The following is a 20632-nucleotide window of genomic DNA, read 5'->3' on the forward strand; positions in this document are numbered from 1 at the left end:
GTCTGTATAGAGATACAGATATAACCAAGTTATGTAATGGTGACTAATCAAAATTATACTGAGTGTATTTTACATTAGACCAATTATCAGAATATTTAAAGGTATATACTATCCTTACCATTATACACATTATGAAAATAGAATGTATTAACTTAAAAGGATGGACTCAAAACACATGTGAGACACCTGGTGGTTGAAGGTGGTATTATTTGAACTCACTAAATTTCCAGAGGACGTTAATAATTAGGTCTCCTAACCCAATGGGAAGTGGCCACGTCCTTTTGGGCAGAGCCATTATATTTTTTATGGTCTTATTATCTGAAATGGTATTTAGAGGCAAGTAAGAGGACAGGAGGGAGAGGGAGCTCAGGGGGAGAGCTCAGGGATCCACCCTGAGGGGGGACACTGGGAGACACACACACACTCCCAGACTGACACTCATGCACCATGCATGAATACATCTCTTTACATTCATGAAGATTCCTCAACACCTAATACTTAGAACTCGGAGGTCACAAGAAGTAAATCCTCTTTAAGAGTATCCATTCTGAAACTACGGCAGCCATCTTAACTCTGGTAACCAGCCAATAGGAACTGTAGCCATCCTGGAATGGGTAATTATGTCATGTTGATTTTATCTGGTATGTTCTCTCAAATATTGATATGTTCTCTCAAATATTGATGTATTGAATATTCTACAGTTGATAATCGTTCTCCCGAATCAATAACCGCTTTGTAGATTTTACTCTAAAGATTCAAATTTTTCATTATATTTTTCTTTTTGCATAGTTGCCACGTTTTATTGACAAAACAAACGTCTAATTTATTTCACAATTTAACCACTTACTTACCTGCAGTATAGTAACAGTTGTACGTGTGAAATACAGACGTTCTACAAAATACAGATTGTCAAGTTCACAAGGTTATTGATTCTACTGAGAAGTTATCATGGTGGTATTAGGTCAAAGGGACGCTACGCCCATTTTTGCAAGTGTTTTTATTGATTTTCAAGACGTTCATGTAATGCAATTGGTATCTTAATTTCATGTGATTATTTGTGTTTGTTTACCAATAAATTTCTATTTCGTATGACCACACGTCTCCGTGAATAAGTTTCACAAGCATAGACTGTGTCATATAGATTGATTTTGTATCTTAAAAATATCTTCGTTGAAAATTACTCAATGATAATTATTGTGCGGGAAACCTGTCCTTAAAAAGGCACAACTTATTCTGACTGAATATTCATGACAATAGGCATTGGGGGAACAGAACCAGCACAGTGATCTGTCACAAAAATAGACAGAACCAGAATCTGTACCACAGACCTTATTCTAGTGACTTTACAAAAGAATACAATTTGTACTTTTTATGAGTTATAACTAGTTTACAGATGAAACCAAAATTGGTTCCAATAAGGTTAATGAAAACCTGGCTTCCCAAAGCTCCTAATAGCTAAACAACACTGGTGGAACCGTGTCACATCTTTTTCCCTTTTCTATTCGGTTTTCCATGGACCGGAAAAAGTCAAGACTAGGCCTGGTGGACCGTGGTGGCCAATTATGTTCCCTGTGCCGTCCCGGCCACTCTAGGTGCAAATATAAAGCTTCGCCTGGATCAACACTGCACATTTTGGCTTCATTTTCCTTGGGTTCTAGAAGGTCTTGCCCTTGTATTGGGTGTAGCCCAGGTTCAGATTGTGGATGTAGTGGAGACTGCGGGTACAGAGGTGGTGCTGCAGAGAATGGATGGCAGATGGGGATGCCAAGGTGCAAAAGGGACTGCTGTGTAGATTAGTGGAAGTTGCAGGGGGCTACGGAGGTTTAAAGGTCTTACAATTGTAGAGGAACGCTTCAGTACCTTTTAGGGGAACATGGGCTCTGTGCTCAAGCAGTGACACAACGTCCCACTTGATTTCAAATAGAGGATACAGTCCTGTGATTATGGTTGCCAACTCATCCCTTTAAACCTGAACTCATATTAATTACACAGGTTCTGTGGCTGATTAAGGTGGTAATTAAACTCACTTGGTGCCTCATCTGCATTCAATTAGCCTCAGAACCTGTGTAATTCAAAGGTGTTCGGGTTTAACCACTTCAGCCCCGGAAGGATTTACCCCCTTCCTGACCAGAGCACTTTTTACAATTTGGCACTGCGTTGCTTTAACTGCTAATTGCGCGGTCATGCAATGCTGTACCCAAACGAAATTTGCGTCCTTTTCTTCCCACAAATAGAGCTTTCTTTTGATGGTATTTGATCACGTCTGCCATTTTTATTTTTTGCGCTATAAACGGAAAAAGACCGAAAATTTTGAAAAAAAATGATATTTTCTACTTTTTGTTATAAAAAAAATCCAATAAACTCAATTTTAGTCATACATTTAGGCCAAAATGTATTCTGCCACATGTCTTTGGTAAAAAAAAAATGTCAAGCGTATATTTATTGGTTTGCGCAAAAGTTATAGCGTCTACAAACTAGGGTACATTTTCTGGAATTTGCACAGCTTTTAGTTTATGACTGCCTATGTCATTTCTTGAGGTGCTAAAATGGCAGGGCAGTACAACCCCCCCCAAATGACCCCATTTTGGAAAGTAGACACCCCAAGGAAATTGCTGAGAGGCATGTTGAGCCCATTGAATATTTTTTTTTTTTCCCAAGTGATTGAATAATGACAAAAAAAAAAAAATTTACAAAAAGTTGTCACTGAATGATATATTGCTCACACAGGCCATGGGCATATGTGGAATTGCACCCCAAAATACATTCAGCTGCTTCTCCTGAGTATGGGGATACCACATGTGTGGGACTTTTTGGGAGCCTAGCTGCGTATGGGGCCCCGAAAACCAAGCACCGCCTTCAGGATTTCTAAGGGCATAAATTTTTGATTTCACTCCTCACTACCTATCACAGTTTTGAAGGCCATAAAATGCCCAGATGGCACAAAACCCACCCAAATGACCCCATTTTGGAAAGTAGACACCCCAAGCTATTAGCTGAGAGGCATGGTGAGTATTTTGCAGCTCTCATTTGTTTTTGAAAATGAAGAAAGACCAGAAATTTTTTTTTTTTCAAAACTTTGTGACAAAAAGTGAGGTCTGCAAAATACTCACTATACCTCTCAGCAAATAGCTTGGGGTGTCTACTTTCCAAAATGGTGTCATTTGGGGTGGTTTGTGCCATCTGGGCATTCCATGGCCTCCGAAACTGTGATAGGCAGTGAAGAGTGAAATCAAAAATTTACGCCCTTAGAAAGCCTGAAGGCGGTGATTGGTTTTCGGGGTCCCATGCCCGGCTAGGCTCCCAAAAAGTCTCACACATGTGGTATCCCCGTACTCAGGAGAAGCAACAGAATGTATTTTGGGGTGTAATTTCACATATTCCCATGGCATGTTTGAGCAATATATCATTTAGTGACAACTTTGTGCAAAAAAAAAAAAAATTGTCTATTTCCCGCAACTTGTGTCACAATATAAAATATTCCATGGACTCGACATGCCTCTCAGCAAATAGCTTGGGGTGTCTACTTTCCAAAATGGGGTCATTTGGGGGGTGGTTTGAACTGTCCTGGCATTTTATGCACAACATTTAGAAGCTTATGTCACACATCACCCAGTCTTCTAACCACTTGAAGACAAAGCCCCTTCTGACACTATTTGTTTACATGAAAAAATTTTTTTTTTTTGCAAGAAAATTACTTTGAACCCCCAAACATTATATTTTTTTTTAAAGCAAATGTCCTACAGATTAAAATGGTGGGTGTTTCCTTTTTTTTTTTCACACAGTATTTGCGCAGCGATTTTTCAAATGCATTTTTTGGGGAAAAAACACACTTTTTTAAATTTTAATGCTCTAAAACACACTATATTGCCCAAATGTTTGATGAAATAAAAAAGATGATCTTAGGCCGAGTACATGGATACCAAACATGACATGCTTTAAAATTGCGCACAAATGTGCAGTGGCGACAAAATTAATACATTTTAAAGCCTTTACAGGTTACCACTTTAGATTTACAGAGGAGGTCTACTGCTAAAATTACTTCCCTCGATCTGACCTTCACGGTGATACCTCACATGCATGGTGCAATTGCTGTTTACATTTGACGCCAGACCGACGCTTGCGTTCGCCTTAGCGCGAGAGCAGGGGGGACAGGGGTGCTTTTTTTTTTTTTTTTTTTTTTTTTAAATCATTTTTGTTATCCCAGGGAATGTAAATATCCCCTATGATAGCAATAGGTAGTGACAGGTACTCTTTTTTTGAAAAAATTGGTGTCTATTAGACCCTAGATCTCTCCTCTGCCCTCAAAGCATCTGACCACACCAAGATCCGTGTGATAAAATACTTTCCCAATTTCCCAATGGCGCTGTTTACATCAGGCGAAATCTAAGTCATAAAATGCTCGTAGCTTCCGGTTTCTTAGGCCATAGAGATGTTTGGAGCCACTCTGGTCTCTGATCAGCTCTATGGTCAGCTGGCTGAATCACCGGCTGCATTTTCAGGTTCCCTGTTGAGACAGGAGAGCCAGAAAAAAACATGGAAGACGTGGGGGGGGCGTTCCCTCCCACTGCTTGTAAAAGCAGTCTAGAAGCTAATTAGCCACTAGGATTGCTTTTACATGAAAGCCGACCGCTGGCTGAAAAGAATGATACCAAGATGATACCTAAACCTGCAGGCATCATTCTGGTATAACCACTCAAAGTCGTGAATGGCGTACCTGAGGACAAAAAAATGGTTAACAATAAAACACAGTAAACGATAAAGTATAAAAAATTGCATACCTGAAAAGCAAACATGATAAAACATAATAACAATAAAACATTGCAGAATAGAATACAGTAAAAAAGAGCAGAACAATAGAGAGAGAATAGAGAGAGAGAGAGAACAATGAAACGACAACTATTTTTTTTTTTTTTTTTACACTTTTTTTTTTTGTAACTAACTTTTATAACTGTAACCGGTTCCAGGTTCTGGTCTCTCAAAATGCGATGGCATCTTGGGAGACCCTGTGAAAGTGTGCCTAGTCTGTGCAATGCTGTACCCTACGCTAATACTCAACTAGTGAATGGTAGCGTTCAAAACATTCACCAATGCAAAGACCAGGATTGTCAGGACAGGAGGGACAATAATAGCGGGTGTCACGCCTATATCCGCGCTTGCTGCAGACACAACATCTTTTTTGGGGGGGTTCGTTGGGTAGGGGTACTCGGGAGGACATAAAGAAAATGCCTCTCATGCAGCCGACTGCATTTGGTTGGGGATGTGAATGGGGGAAGTACGGGCGCTGCAGAAGTGGTGGGTTCCCAATTAGGATTGGCGAATGCAGCAGGAAGGGCACTATGGGCACGACGGGCCTGTGTTTTGTCTTCTTCTTGGTGGCAGCGGGACACTACTTGTGCTTGTCACCTCACCAGCTTGAACTGCACTTATGGGACTCGCCACGTCACCAAGTGTTACTGCAGTGCTGGTTTGACTACGACCGGGGTGTACTAGGCCGCTGGTGCTTGCCAGTTCACCAAAACGCTACCAAAAAAAACTGTTAGCGATCGCAGGGATCAGGCCTGACTCTGTGAACGCTGCAGTTATCCGTTTAGTGTTTTGTAAGTGATAGTGATCGATCGATACTGCACTTGGGTGGGCTGGGCGGCAAAACGCAGGTGCTAGCAGGTATCTGGGCTGATCCCGCTAACACTGCATTTTTGGGAACCCTAAACTGCTGGGGACGCTAGTATAGATCTGATCAGATATTGATCCGTACAGATACTATACCACTAAGGGAGGTGTATGCTGCGTGCGTGGGTGTTAGCGGTACTGGTGCTAATCTGACGCTGCCTGGGGCGACGCATATCACCGCCGGGCGATCAGGGGGCTAAACCTTTATTCAGTAATAAACGGCGGGTGCCCTGACACTATATAAAAAATAAACGAACTAACCAGCGTCACCCGTAATGGTTATACGGTGATCAGTGGTGAAAGGGTTGACTAGGGGGCAATCAAGGGGTTAAAACATTTATTAGGTAGTATATGGGGGTCCCTGTCGCTATAAAACGCTGACGGCAAACCTAAATATTTACGTCCCTAACTAGCGGAACCAGTGACACTAATACAGCGATCAGAATGATCGCTTAGCGACACTGACGGGGGGTGATCAAGGGGTTAAAACTTTATTAGGGGGGTACCCTAGACCTAAAGGGGGCTAACACTCACTGCCCTACCACTTCTAACTGTCACAAACTGACACCATGCAGTAATCAGGGGAAAAAACAAAAAAAACCTGCTTGGTGTCAGTTTGTGATGGGGGGTGATTGGGGGTGTAATGTGTGCCTGGCATGTTCTTGTGTGTGTGTGTGTGTGTTACACTTACTCACATGTCTTCTCTCCTCGGCGCCGGAACGGAAACTGCCGAGCCGAGGACAGATGACATCACATCCTCTGCCTGTGTGTACTATACACAGGGCAGGGGATGTCTCTCATTGGCTGGGAGCAATCGCGAGGGGGGGGCCACGATCGGATGGCCTCCCCCTCACCTCTCAATGCTCCCAGATAAATGCCGACTGCCGCTGGCACTGGGGGGGTCCGATTGGACCCCCCCCGCCCGCGGGAAGGCAATCACGTATGGGTATGTGATTTTGCCTGCCCGTGCAATTCTGCTCACGTATATAGACGTGAGGCGGTCGGCAAGTGGTTAACACTGGAACACAAGCCAACTGGAAGTCAATTGACCCTAACCAAGCTCTCTTATTCTCCTGCAAGTTATTGTCATAAAAAGTGTTTGGGGACCTGGGTCCTGCCCCAGGGGACATGGATCAATGCAAAAAAAAGTTTTAAAAACGGCCGTTTTTTCAGGAGCAGTGATTTTAATAATGCTTAAAGTCAAACAATAAAAGTGTAATATCCCTTTAAATTTCGTACCTGGGGGGTGTCTATAGTATGCCTGTAAAGGGGCGCATGTTTCCTGTGTTTAGAACAGTCTGACAGCAAAATGACATTTTGAAAGGAAAATACCCGCGGCTATTGCATTGCCGACAATACACATAGAAGTTCATTGATAAAAACGGCATGGGAATTCCCCAAAGGGGAACCCCGAACCAAAATTAAAAAAAAAAAAAGACGTGGGAGTCTCCCTAAATTCCATACCAGGCCCTTCAGGTCTGGTATGGATATTAAGGGGAACCCCGGCCAAAATTTAAAAAAAAAAATGACGTGGGGTTCCCCCAAAAATCCATACCAGACCCTTATCCGAGCACGCAACCTGGCAGGCCGCAGGAAAAGAGGGGGGGACGAGAGTGCGGCCCCCCCCCTCCTGAACCGTACCAGGCCACATGCCCTCAACATTGGGAGGGTGCTTTGGGGTAGCCCCCCAAAACACCTTGTCCCCATGTTGATGAGGACAAGGGCCTCATCCCCACAACCCTGGCCAGTGGTTGTGGGGGTCTGCGGGCGGGGGGCTTATCGGAATCTGGAAGCCCCCTTTAACAAGGGGACCCCCAGATCCCGGCCCCCCCCTGTGTGAAATGGTAAGGGGGTACAAAAGTACCCCTACCATTTCACTAAAAAACTGTCAAAAATGTTAATGACAGACAGTTTGACAATTCCTTTATTTAAATACTTCTTCTTTCTTCTATCTTCCTTCATCTTCTGGTTCTTCTGGTTCTTCTGGCTCTTCTGGTTCTTCCTCCGGCGTTCTCGTCCAGCATCTCCTCCGCGGCGTCTTCTATCTTCTTCTCCTCGGGCCGCTCCGCACCCATGGCATGGGGGGAGGCTCCCGCTCTTCTCTTCATCTTCTTCATCTTCTTCTCTTCTTCTTTTCTTCTCTTCTTCTCTTCTTCTTTTTCTTCTCCGGGCCGCTCCGCATCCATGCTGGCATCATGGAGGGAGGCTCCCGCTGTGTGACGGCACTCCTCGTCTGACAGTTCTTAAATAACGGGGGTGGGGCCACCCGGTGACCCCGCCCCCCTCTGATGCACGGGACATGACGGGACTTCCCTGTGGCATTCCCCGTGACGTCACAGGGAAGTCCCGTCAAGTCATCGTGCGTCAGAGGGGGGCGGGGTCACCGGGTGGCCCCGCCCCCCATTATTTATGAACTGTCAGACGAGGAGCGTCGTCACACAGCGGGAGCCTCCCTCCATGATGCCAGCATGGGTGCGGAGCGGCCCGGAGGAGGAGAAGAAGAAGAGGAGGAGAAGAAGAGGAGGAGGAGGAGAAGAAGAGGGAAGAAGAGGAGAAGAGAAGAAGAGGAAGAGAAGAGCGGGAGCCTCCCCCCATGCCATGGGTGCGGAGCGGCCCGAGGAGAAGAAGATAGGAGACGCCGCGGAGGAGATGCTGGACGAGAACGCCGGAGGAAGAACCAGAAGAGCCAGAAGAACCAGAAGAACCAGAAGATGAAGGAAGATAGAAGAAAGAAGAAGTATTTAAATAAAGGAATTGTCAAAAACTGTCTCTTGTCATTTTTAACATTTTTGACAGTTTTTTAGTGAAATAGTAGGGGTACTTTTGTACCCCCTTACCATTTCACACAGGGGGGGGCCGGGATCTGGGGGTCCCCTTGTTAAAGGGGGCTTCCAGATTCCGATAAGCCCCCCGCCCGCAGACCCCCACAACCACCGGCCAGGGTTGTGGGGATGAGGCCCTTGTCCTCATCAACATGGGGACAAGGTGTTTTGGGGGGCTACCCCAAAGCACCCTCCCAATGTTGAGGGCATGTGGCCTGGTACGGTTCAGGAGGGGGGGCGCACTCTCGTCCCCCCTCTTTTCCTGCCAGGTTGCATGCTCGGATAAGGGTCTGGTATGGATTTTTGGAGGGACCCCACGCCGTTTTTCTTTTTTTTTTTTTTGGTTTGGGGTTCCCCTGTGGGGAATTCCCATGCCGTTTTTATCAATGAACTTCTATGTGTATTGTCGGCAATGCAATAGCCGCGAGTAGTTTTAAATGGGTTTTTTCCTTCGAAATGTCATTTTGCTGTCAGACTGTTCTAAACACGGGAAGCATGCGCCCCTTTACAGGCATACTATAGACACCCCCCAGGTACGAAATTTAAAGGGATATTACACTTTTATTGTTTCACTTTAAGCATTATTAAAATCACTGCTCCCGAAAAAACTTCCATTTTTAAAACTTTTTTATTACATGATACATGTCCCCTGGGGCAGGACCCGGGTCCCCAAACACTTTTTATGACAATAACTTGCATATTATCTTTAAAATTAGCACTTTTGATTTCTTCCACTTTTAAAGGGTGTTCCACGGCTTTTGCTTTATGTACTGGATAGTATGTTATATATATATATCATACTATCCAGTACATAAAGCAATATAAACAATGAAATGGTCATTTCAATGGGATCTAGCAGGATGGAGCCCAAGTCCGGTGACCACCGGGGGGGGCAAAAAGCAACAATCCTCCCATGGGGTCGCAGCCACACATTACACAAACTAATAAATTAAAGTTTTATGCATAACAGGTATAATTTTGCAAAATATATTCCATAGAAATAGATACTTACATAATATGAAGATTTTTAAGGTAATACATTGTAGGGGTCATGTATGAATAAATCACACAAAGAATCCCCAATATTGAAATAGTAAAATTCTGTAAAACAAAAAAAATAAGAAAGGGAAAGAAAAAGATAATCGGTATGGTACCTAGAACTATGTATATACATTATGTATGCCAAAAAAATAAATACTGTAACCCTAACACTAATATATTTTACAGTGATAATTGCCAGCTTAGACGGCGGTGATAGACAAGCCTCTATGGTGGGGGTGTAATGGTGTGGGGGATGGAATATCACCGGTTCAGGCTGGTGGTGGGGGTGTAATGGTGTGGGGGATGGGATATCACCGGTTCAGGCTGGTGGTGGGGGTGTATTGGTGTGGGGGATGGGATATCACCGATTCAGGCTGGTGGTGGTGGTGTAATGGTGTGGGGGATGGGATATCACTGGTTAAAGCTGGTGGTGGGGGCGTAATGGTGTGGGGGATGGGATATCACTTTTTAAAGCTGGTGGTAGGGGTGTGATGGTGTGGGGGATGGGATATCACTGGTTCAGGCTGGTATTGGGGTAAAATGGTGTGGGGGATGGGATATGACCGGTTCAGGCTGGTGGTGGGGGTGTAATGGTGTGGGGGTTGGGATATCATTGGTTCAGGCTGGTATTGGGGGTGTAATGGTGTGGGGGATGGGGTATCACCAGTTTAGGCTGGTGGTGGGGGTGTAATGGTGTGGGGGATGGGATATCACTGGTTCAGGCTGGTATTGGGGGTGTAATGGTGTGGGGGATGGGGTATCACCAGTTTAGGCTGGTGGTGGGTGTGTAATGGTGTGGGGGATGGGGTATCACCAGTTCAGGCTGGTGGTGGGGGTGTAATGGTGTGGGGGATGGGGTATCACTGGTTCAGACTGGTATTAGGGGTGTAATGGTGTGGGGGATGGGATATCACTGGTTCAGGCTGGTGGTGGGGGTGTAATGGTGTGGGGGATGGGATATCACCGGTTCAGCAAGACTATAAAATGGAAGTTCAATAGCCCGTACGACACCCTTTGGGCTCCTGTTTTTCTCATGTTAGAAGAAGTTTGGTAAGAGACGATTCGCGATTGTGAGACTCTTATTTTTCAGTTTGTATTAACAGTTGTTCAGTTTGTGCTTGTGAGGTTTGTATCTGCTTTTCAGTGCGTGTGGTCAGTTCGCATTGCGTTATTCAGTGTCTTATTTTCCGCTCGTTGCTGATTTTCAGCTTGCTCTTCATAGGCCTTGCTGTTCTTCAGTGCATTCTGTTAAGTGCATTCTGACCAGCCGACCGTTTTGAAGCCATGTTGCGTGTACGTACTCGTCGTAGAGCTCGTGCATTGTATGTGCTTGGTGCAGTAGTTCATCCTTCAGCCCAATCCCAGTCCATGAACAGGGCGAGGAGGAGTTCATGGACCTAGAATTGGTTGCTCCAGCGTGACCAGTTCTCTCACATGCCTTTGCTTCGTGAGATCCGTGAGAATAATCCTAATGATTTCAGGAACTTTTTCCGGATGACGGACCCCCTATTTCACCGTTTGTTGGCTTTGCTGACCCCCTATATCAGCAGGCAGGATACCTGCATGAGGCAAGCCATCACTCCGGAGCAGAGGCTAGTTGCCACCCTGCGGTACTTGGCCACGGGGAGAAGCCTGCAGGACATCAAGTTCTCGACAGGCATCTCCCCCCAGGCTCTGGGGATCATTATCCCAGAGACCTGTTCTGCCATCATCCAGGTCCTGCAGAAGGAGTATATGAAGGTAAGATTTTTATCCTTTAATATCAAATTTTATTGTATTCAATGTTTGATAAAATATTGTATTTCTTTCCTCATTCCCTAATTACCATGATTGTAATATTCTGTGAATGTCCCCTTTGTCCTCATGCATGCTTTAATCTTTTAATGCTCTTTTTTGTCCTTCATGCATATTTGCCTTCACTAACCTCCCCAGCATGCAATGCTGGACCCATATCCATCTAGTCTACTCACTTAATCTATTTTGTCAGCTGCATTGTAGTTCTTTAACCCTAAAAAATAGTCTGTGTGTCATTAACTTGATTTAGAATCCCCTCCCCCCCTAAAATTCATCCAAATAGTGTGTGTGTCATTAACTTGATTTACAATCCCCTCCCTAAAATTCACCCAAATAGTCTGTGTCATTAACTTGATTTAGAATCCCCCAAAAAATCCACTCAAATAGTCTGTGTCATTAACTTGATTTAGAATCCTCCCTAAAATTCATCCAAATAGTCTGTGTGTCATTAACTTGATTTAGAATCCCCCAAAAAATCCACTCAAATAGTCTGTGTCATTAACTTGATTTAGAATTCCCTCCCCCCTAAAATTCATCCAAATAGTCTGTGTGTCATTAACTTGATTTAGAATCCCCCCTAAAATTCATCCAAATAGTCTGTGTGTCATTAACTTGATTTAGAATCCCCCCTAAAATTCATCCAAATAGTCTGTGTGTCATTAACTTGATTTAGAATCCCCTCCCCCCCTAAAATTTATCCAAATAGTCTGTGTGTCATTAACTTGATTTAGAATCTCCTCCCCCCTAAAATTCATCCAAATAGTCTGTGTGTCATTAACTTGATTTAAAATCCCCCCCTAAAATTCATCCAAATAGTCTGTGTGTCATTAACTTGATTTAGATTTCTCTCCCCCCCCTAACATTTTTTAAAATGTTCTGTGGGGTTGATTTTCTAAAAGCAAATATATGTTGCACTTTGCAAGGACATTTGCTCCAGGGCTTAGTAAATGAACAGAAGATCTGCTGATTTCTATCATCCAATCGTGTGCAAGCAAAAAAGTTGTTTTATTAATTTCCCTTGCACATGATTGGGTACTCTTTGCAACATGAAGCCTTACCTCATTTACTAAGCTCTGGAGCAACTGCACTTGCAGAGTGCAACAACTGCAGTTTTCAAAGTGCACAGTCTTGTAGCCTTTAGTAAAGCAACCCCTGTGTGTCCTTAAACTTGATTTTTATTCCCCCCTAAAATTTAACAATGTGCCGTCAGAGAGGGTGAGCAATCTGATAAGTGGGCCTTTATATTTTAGTCTTTAAATAATATTTAAATTAATGTTATACTGATGCTGGGCAATGTTTTAGTGTAATGTGCTTGCAATGTTATGTTCAAAATAACTGATTTTTGTTTTTTCTTGTTTGACTCCCCAGTTTCCCACAGGAATGGCAGACTGTGGCATCCCATTTTGCCACCCATGGGATTTTCCCAACTGTGGAGGGGCTATAGATGGGAAGCACATCCACATCGTGCCACCACCCCATTCGGGGTCATACTATTTTAATTATAAGGGGTTCCATAGTATTGTCTTAATGGCGGTGGTGTCGGCACAATGGCCGGATGTCGGATGGAGGAGTATTTGCCCAGACGGAGTTCTACCAGCATCTCCAGAGTGGTGGCCTGGGATTGCCACCTGATGCTGATAACATGGAAGGACTCCCCTTTGTCTTCATAGCAGATGAAGCCTTCGGTCTGAGAAAGAACCTCATGAGGCCATTCCCCCAAAGAACCCTCACCCCGGAGAGGAGGGTTTTTAACTTCCGGCTGGCCAGAGCGAGAAGAGTTGTGGAGAATGCTTTTGGGATTCTGGCCAGCCGGTTCCGCCTGTTTAAGACAGCTATCCACATGGTGGAATACAAACTCAATCACATTGTTCTAGTGTGCTGCATCCTGCACAATTATTTAAACAAACATTTAACCAATTATATGGTATCACTTGGGCCTGAGGCCGGACTTATCGACAATCCTCTGATGGGCCTGGATACTGGCCGTACTGGCTTGGCCCCCCAAAGTTTACGGGTAGGGGGCCATTGCAATGCCACAGAATCTATAATTTTTTTAAATTAAAATATCAGGCCTCTATATATATTTTTTCTGTATATATTTTTTTATTTTCTATATAATTTTTTTTTAACAAACAGGCCTCTATATATATATATTAACAAACAGGCATATATATATATATATATATATATATATATATATATATATATATATATATATATATATATATATATATATATATATATATATATATATATAATTATTTTTTTTTTTTTTTGTAACAGGCCTCTATATATTTTGTTATTTTTTTTTTTTTTAAACAAACAGGCCTCAATTTTTTGTTTTAGATTTTTTTAAAAATAATTTTTAGAAACAGGCATACAATTTAAAACCTAAAATAAAAGGCCGAGAATGGGGTCAGTAAACAAGGAAATGAAGAACATGATCAATTTTTTTGTGAAAAAGGGAATTTAGATTCTCCCCAAAACATCTATCATGTTCTTTATTTCCTGCTGCATACTATCCAGCCGATTACGCATTCGGTCTAACGTAGTGCGCATGACATCAATATCCCCATTCCAGGCCATTATCTGTCCAATTAGGCATTGTGCACTGTCTGTGCTAAAAGGTTCCACATGAACTAAAATTAAAGGAAAAAAAGATGTATTTAGAAATATGCAGCCATACATAGATTACCTTACCATAAGCTGGTGTGTCAGACACTCACGTGGTGGGGTGCCCATGTCGCCTACTTCCTCCAACTCTACTTCATACACATCCTCGGGGGTGGCGCTGGTGCTTGTTTGTTGCCCTTCCACAACCAGATCACCTAAAATAGATGATAAAAAATGTATCTCGAAATAACATCCTCTGTGGGGCTTGGGCTGATTTCCCAATTTGGGTGTTGTGTTCGGGGGTCACTAGGTTCAGCTTGTCTGAGTCTTTTCTCCCCTATGTGAATGAAACAAAAGATACACTTAACACACAGATATTTGAGTCCAGGAATAGTAATCTTAAAACATTGTAGTGAAGTGATGTACAAATTGTCTGTTTGGGCAGAGTTCATAGTTGGAGAAATAATAAAAATTCCCTTTAAAATATAGATCATACATATAGATGTAATATACATATATATATATATACACATATACAGTGGGGATCTAAAGTTTGGGCACCCCAGGTAAAAATGTGTATTAATGTGCATAACGAAGCCAAGGGAAGACGGAAAAATCTCCAAATGGCATCAAATTACAGATTAGACATTCTTATAATATGTCAAAAAAAGTTAGACTATATTTCCATCATTTACACTTTCAAAATTACAGAAAACAAAAAAATGGCGTCTGCAAAAGTTTGGGCACCCTGCAGAGTTAATATCTTGTACTGCCCCCTTTGGCAAGTATCACAGCTTGTAAACGCTTTTTGTAGCCAGCCAAGAGTCTTTCAATTCTTGTTTGAGGTATCTTTGCCCATTCTTCCTTACAAAAGTCTTCCAGTTCTTTGAGATTTCTGGGCTGTCTGTCAAGCACTGCTTTTTTAAGGTCTATCCATAGATTTTCAATAATGTTGAGGTCAGGAGATTGTGAAGGCAATGGCAAAACCTTCAGTTTACGCCTCTTGATGCAATCCCCTGTGGATTTTGAGGTGTGTTTAGGATCATTATCCATTTGTAGAAGCCATCCTCTCTTTAACTTCAGCTTTTTTACAGATGGCATCAAGTTACCATCCAAAATTTGCTGAAATTTTATTGAATCCATTTTTCCTTCTACTCGTGAAATGTTCCATGTGCCACTGGCTGCAATACAACCCCAAAGCATAATTGATCCACCCCCATGCTTAACAGTTGGACAGAGGTTCTTTTCATTAAATTCTGTGCCCTTTCTTCTCCAAACGTACCATTGCTCATTCCGGCCAAATAGTTCTATTTTAACTTCATCAGTCCACAGAACTTGTTTCCAAAATGCCTCAGGCTTGTCTATATGTTCATTTGTAAAGTTCAAACGCTGATTTTTGTGGTGAGGATGTAGAAGAGGTTTTCTTCTGATGACTCTTCCATGAAGACCATATTTGTACAAGTATCTCTTTATAGTGGAATAGTGTACCACAACTCCAGTGTCTGCCAGATCTTTCTGGAGGGATCGTGCAGTCAAATGTGGGTTTTGAATTGCTTTTCACACAATCCTGCGAGCTGTTCTGTCTGATATTTTTCTTGGTCTTCCAGATTTTGCTTTAACTTCCACTGTTCCTGATGACTGCCATTTCTTAATTACAGTCATATTACAGGATATTGACATCTGAAAACGCTTTGCTATCTTCTTATAGCCTTCTCTAGCTTTGTGAGCGTCAACTATTTTCAGTTTTCTAGACAACTGCTTAGAAGAACCCATGGTGCTGATTGTTGGGGCAAGGTCAGATGAGTCTGGCCATTTAAAACCTTTGAGATTGACATCACCTGGTCTTCCCAGATGATGACTGAGAACAATCCATGACACTGGCAGGTCTCAGCCTTGCAAAGGGGGCAGTGCATGCTATAAATTCTGCAGGGTGCCTAAACTTTTGCAGACGCCATTTTTTGTTTTCTGTAATTTTGAAAGTGTAAATGATGGAAATAAAATCTAACTTTTTTGACATATTATAAGAATGTCTAATCTGTGATTTGATGCCATTTGGAGATTATTCTATCTTCCCTTGGCTTCGTTATGCACATTTATACACATTTTTACATGGGGTGCCCAAACTTTAGATTCCCACTATATATATATATATATATATATATATATATATATATATATATATATATATATATACACACACACATATATACATATACATACACATACATACATACATACATACATATATCTATATATATTATTATTATACAGGATTTATATAGCGCCAACAGTTTACGCAGTGCTTTACAATATAAAAGGGAGACAATACAGTTATAATACAATAAAATACAAGAGGATTAAGAGGGCCCTGCTCAGAAGAGCTTACAATCTAATAGGGTGGGGCAGGTGGTACAAAAGGTTGTAACTGTGGGGAATGAGCTGGTGGAAGTGGTAGGAGATTAGTTGGAGACGTGATAGGCTTTCCTGAAGAGATGAGTTTTCAGGGATCGCCTGAAGGTAGCAAGAGTAGGGGATAGCCGTATAGATGGAGGTAGCGAGTTCCAGAGGATGGGAGAGGCTCTGGAGAAATCCTGGAGACGAGCATGGGAGGAGGAGATGAGAGAGCTTAAATGCAGGAGGTCTTCAGAAGAGTGGAGAGGTCGATGTGGGTGATATTTAGAGACAAGATTAGTGATGTAGCTCAGGTCAGAGTTGTGAATGGCTTTGTATGTTGTGGTTAGTATTTTGAATTTAATTTGCTGGGTGACTGGGAGCCAGTGTAGGGATTGGAGGAGAGGGTTGGCAGACACTGAGCGGTTGGTAAGGTGGATAAGTCTGGCAGCAGCATTCATGATAGACTGAAGAGGGTAGGAGCCTATGGAGAGGCAGGCCAATGAGAAGGGAGTTGCAATAGTCAAGGCGAGAGATAACAAGGGAGTGAATGAGGAGTTTGGTGGTTTCATTTGTTAAAAAAGGGCAAATTTTAGAGATGTTACGGAGGTGAATTCTACAAACTTTTGACAATGATTGGACTTGCGGCTGAGATGACAAGTCAGAGTCTAGGATTACACCGAGTACCCTGGCGTGAGGGGAGGGACTGATGGTTGCATTGTTGATTTTGATGGAGGGGGTTGGGGGAATATTAATATCTCAGTTTTAGAGAGATTTAGTTGAAGGAAGTGGTGCGACATCCATGCTGATATGTCAGTTAGTAAGTTAGTAATGCGAGAGGAGACTGAAGGAGTGAGGTGAGGAGTAGACAGATAGATTTGGGTGTCATCAGTGTATAAGTGGTATTGGAAGCCGTGGGTGGTTATAAAGTGACCGAGGGAGGAGGTGTAGATAGAGAAGAGAAGGGGTCCAAGAACAGAGCCTTGGGGGACCCCCACAGAAATGGGCAATGGAGAGGAGGAGACAGAGTTCTAGGTGACACTGAAGGAGCGCTGTGATAAATAGGCAGAGAACCAAGATAGAGCAGAATCTCGGAGGCCAAGGGAATGTAGTTTATTGAGAAGGAGCAGGTGGTCAACAGTATCAAAGGCTGCAGAGAGGTCAAGTAGTAGGAGTATGGAGTACTGGCTGTTGGTTTTAGCAGTTAGTAAATCATTAGTGAGTTTTAGTAAGGCAGTTTCTGTGGAGTGCTGCTAGCGAAAGCCAGACTGTAAGGGGTCAAGAAGGTTATTTTCACTGAGGTAGGAGCTAAGGCGGTTGTAGACTAAGCATTCTAGAAGTTTAGAGGTGAATGGGAGCAATGAAATGGGTCTTAAAGGGGTTGTAAAGGTAAAAGTTTTTTCACCTTAATGCATTCTATGCATTAAGGTGAAAAAACTTCCGACAATACCGCCGCCCCGAGCCCCCTTGTTTTACTTACCTGACCCCTCGAAAGTCCCCTGCTCGCTCCCGACATCGATTTTGCCGCTCAGCCTGGCCGTTGTTTGGCTACAGTGGAGGGATTGAAAGCAGCGCAGCCATTGGCTCGCGCTGCTGTCAATCACATCCAATGACGCGGCACGCCGGGGTGGGGCTGAGTGATACAGTGTGCGGGAGCGTGCCCGCAAGAACTAACCACCATGCGAGGGAGCTCGCATTAAGGTGGTGAGTCCTTGTGGGGAGGAGCCGAAACAGCCACCGAGGGACCCCAGAAGACCAGGTTCGGGGCCACTCTGTGCAGAACGAGCTGCACAGTGAAGGTAAGTATAACATGTTTGTTATTTAAAAAAAAAATTTACCTTTACAACCCCTTTAAGTTTTTCAGGTCGGTAGGGTCCAGTGAGGGCTTTTTAAGAATGGGAGTGATCTGTGCATGTTTTAGAGGGGAGAAGAAGATGACACTAGAGAGGGAGAGATTGAAGATGTGGGTGAGGGAGCATAGGATAGAAGAAGAGGGTGACCGGAGTAGTTGTGAGGGAACAGGATCCATGGGACAATTGGTTAGGTGGGCATCCGAGAAAAGTTTTGTAACCTCTTCAGTAGTAGCCAATTCAAAAGAGGAGAGTGTTGAATGTGCTGCTAGGCAAGGTATGTTGGGTGGGGAAGACGTACGCACAGTGGATGTGTCCTCACGAATTGCATCGATCTTGTCTTTGAAGTGATTGACAATATCTTGGGCAGTGAGTGAGTTAGTGGGTAGAAGGGGTGGGGGACGAAGCAGAGAGTTAAAGGTTGAGAAGAGCCGATATATATATATATATATATTTATTTATATACCGTATTTATCGGCATATAACACGCACTTTTTTCCCCTTAAAATGAGGGGAAAATCGTGGGTGCGTGTTATACACCGATCCCCACTGTCTGTGTGCCAAAAAAGAGCGAGCGCTGCCAAAAAAGACCAAGTGCTGACGGAAAAAAACAAGCGCCGCCTAAAAAGAACGAGCCGAGTGCTCGGCTCCACTCGCAGTCACGCCGTCCCACCTCCCTGCTGTCTCTGAGAGGAGGAGGAGCGAGTGCTGCCGAAAAAGACCGAGCCAAGTGCTCGACTCCGCTCGCAGTCCAGCCCAGCTCCTATGATGGATTATTTGACAATGGGCAAGGCTGCACTGGGCAAGGCTGCATATGACAATGGGCAAGGCTGAACTGGGTAAGGCTTCATATGACAATGAGCAAGGTTGCAAACGGCACTGGGCAAGGCTGCAAATGGACACTGATCACTCTGCAATGATGGACAAGGCTGCAGATGGACACTGATAAGGCTGCATTGATGGGCATTTAAATGTAAGTTTTTTTCCTTCCTACTTTCCTCCTACTTTTTTCCTTAAAATGCCCTCCTAAACTTGGGGTGCGTGTTATACATTGCTCGGGGTGCACATTGCAATGGCTTCTTTCTCTAAGTGATTCTTTCTACAAGTGATATGCACTTCAATCTCTGCTTCAAGTTCTGCTTCACCTGATCATTCCTTCTCTGTCTCTTTACAGGTATGTGTCAGCTCAACCACATCTTCCACCGTTAACTGAAATTGGGATCTGCCTGCTGTCTGTATGTGTGTGTCTTTGGTATGTGGCCTTCTCTATCTGTTGCCCCGTGTGCACAACCATGACGTTGTTATTTGTTGCTCTGGACTGTCTTACCTAAGTTTTATGTGTTGATCTTATCTTGGCCTCTTGCTATTCTGACTTTTGAAGCAAAAAGTCCACTTTGATTGTTAGGCATTCTTATAGTCACTCATGATTAACGAACTTCAACCCCACCCTTATAACAGTATATATTTGAGCATCCTTAAGGGGTGAGCACATTGCTCGGGGTGCACATTGCAATGGCTTCTATCTCGAAGTGATTCTTTCTACAAGTGATATACACTTCAATCTCTGCACTTCAGCGATTGCATGAAGCAAACATATACAGCAATCTGCACTGGAAATCAGCTAACAGACTGCAGGTGACCCTGTCTCTCTAATAGGCTCTCCTTCCGCTCTGTAACATGCACTCTCTACCACTGCTTCTGACACTCCTCTCCTCTCTCCTCAAACTCTCTTACTTTCACCCCCCCTCTCCACCCGCCTGCTTATACATATCACCCTGCCTTCTGTCCTCTCCCTACTACTGCTCCTACCAACTCTTGCTCATTCTACATCCATACACTGATAACACCTCCAGTACTCTGAGACATGCCCCTTTACATAAATCACAGTGCCACATTACCTCCCTCACCCTCCTGCTTCTCCTAATCTCTGGTGACATATCCCCAAACCCTGGGCCACCATCATCTGTCTTTGCCCAATGCTCCCATCCCCCTACACCCTCTGGCAGGAGCCATAACCCACAGAACTTGGTCTCTATTCCTCTTTCCAAAACCAGCCCCCCCTTTTCCTGTGCCCTGTGGAATGCACGTTCTGTCTGCAAAAAACTCACCGCCCTTCACGACCTCTTTATCACAAATTCCTTTAACCTACTGTACTTGCCATTACTGAAATCTGGCTTCATGAATCGGATACTATTTCTCCTGCTTCCCTCTCCCATGGGGGCCTTCTCTGGACTCACTCCCCCAGACCAAGTGGATGGAAGGGAGGTGGAGTGGGAATCCTTCTAGCCCCATGCAGCACCTATCAGGTACTTCACCCACCTCCCTCTCTGACACTCTCCTCTTTTGAGGCACATTGCATTCGTCTTTTTTCTCCCATTTCTCTAAGAATTGCTGTCATCTACCGGCCCCCTGGACCACTATCAGCCTTTCTTGATGACTTCTCTGCCTGGC

The 20632-nt window shown here is 43.6% G+C and overlaps 1 long non-coding RNA gene across 1 annotated transcript in view; it reads left to right on the top strand.

Moving 5' to 3' along the window:
- The first annotated feature begins 307 nt into the window (after positions 1 to 307).
- LOC141116367 (uncharacterized) overlaps positions 308 to 20632 on the top strand; it is a 29616-nt gene continuing 9291 nt past the window's right edge. Inside the window, exon 1 of the long non-coding RNA XR_012237029.1 lies at positions 308 to 614. This is a non-coding gene — a long non-coding RNA (uncharacterized lncRNA). The remainder of the gene's footprint in view (positions 615 to 20632) is intronic.

Source organism: Aquarana catesbeiana, linkage group LG13, assembly GCF_042186555.1.
Source record: "Aquarana catesbeiana isolate 2022-GZ linkage group LG13, ASM4218655v1, whole genome shotgun sequence".
Taxonomy (NCBI): Eukaryota; Metazoa; Chordata; class Amphibia; order Anura; family Ranidae; genus Aquarana; species Aquarana catesbeiana.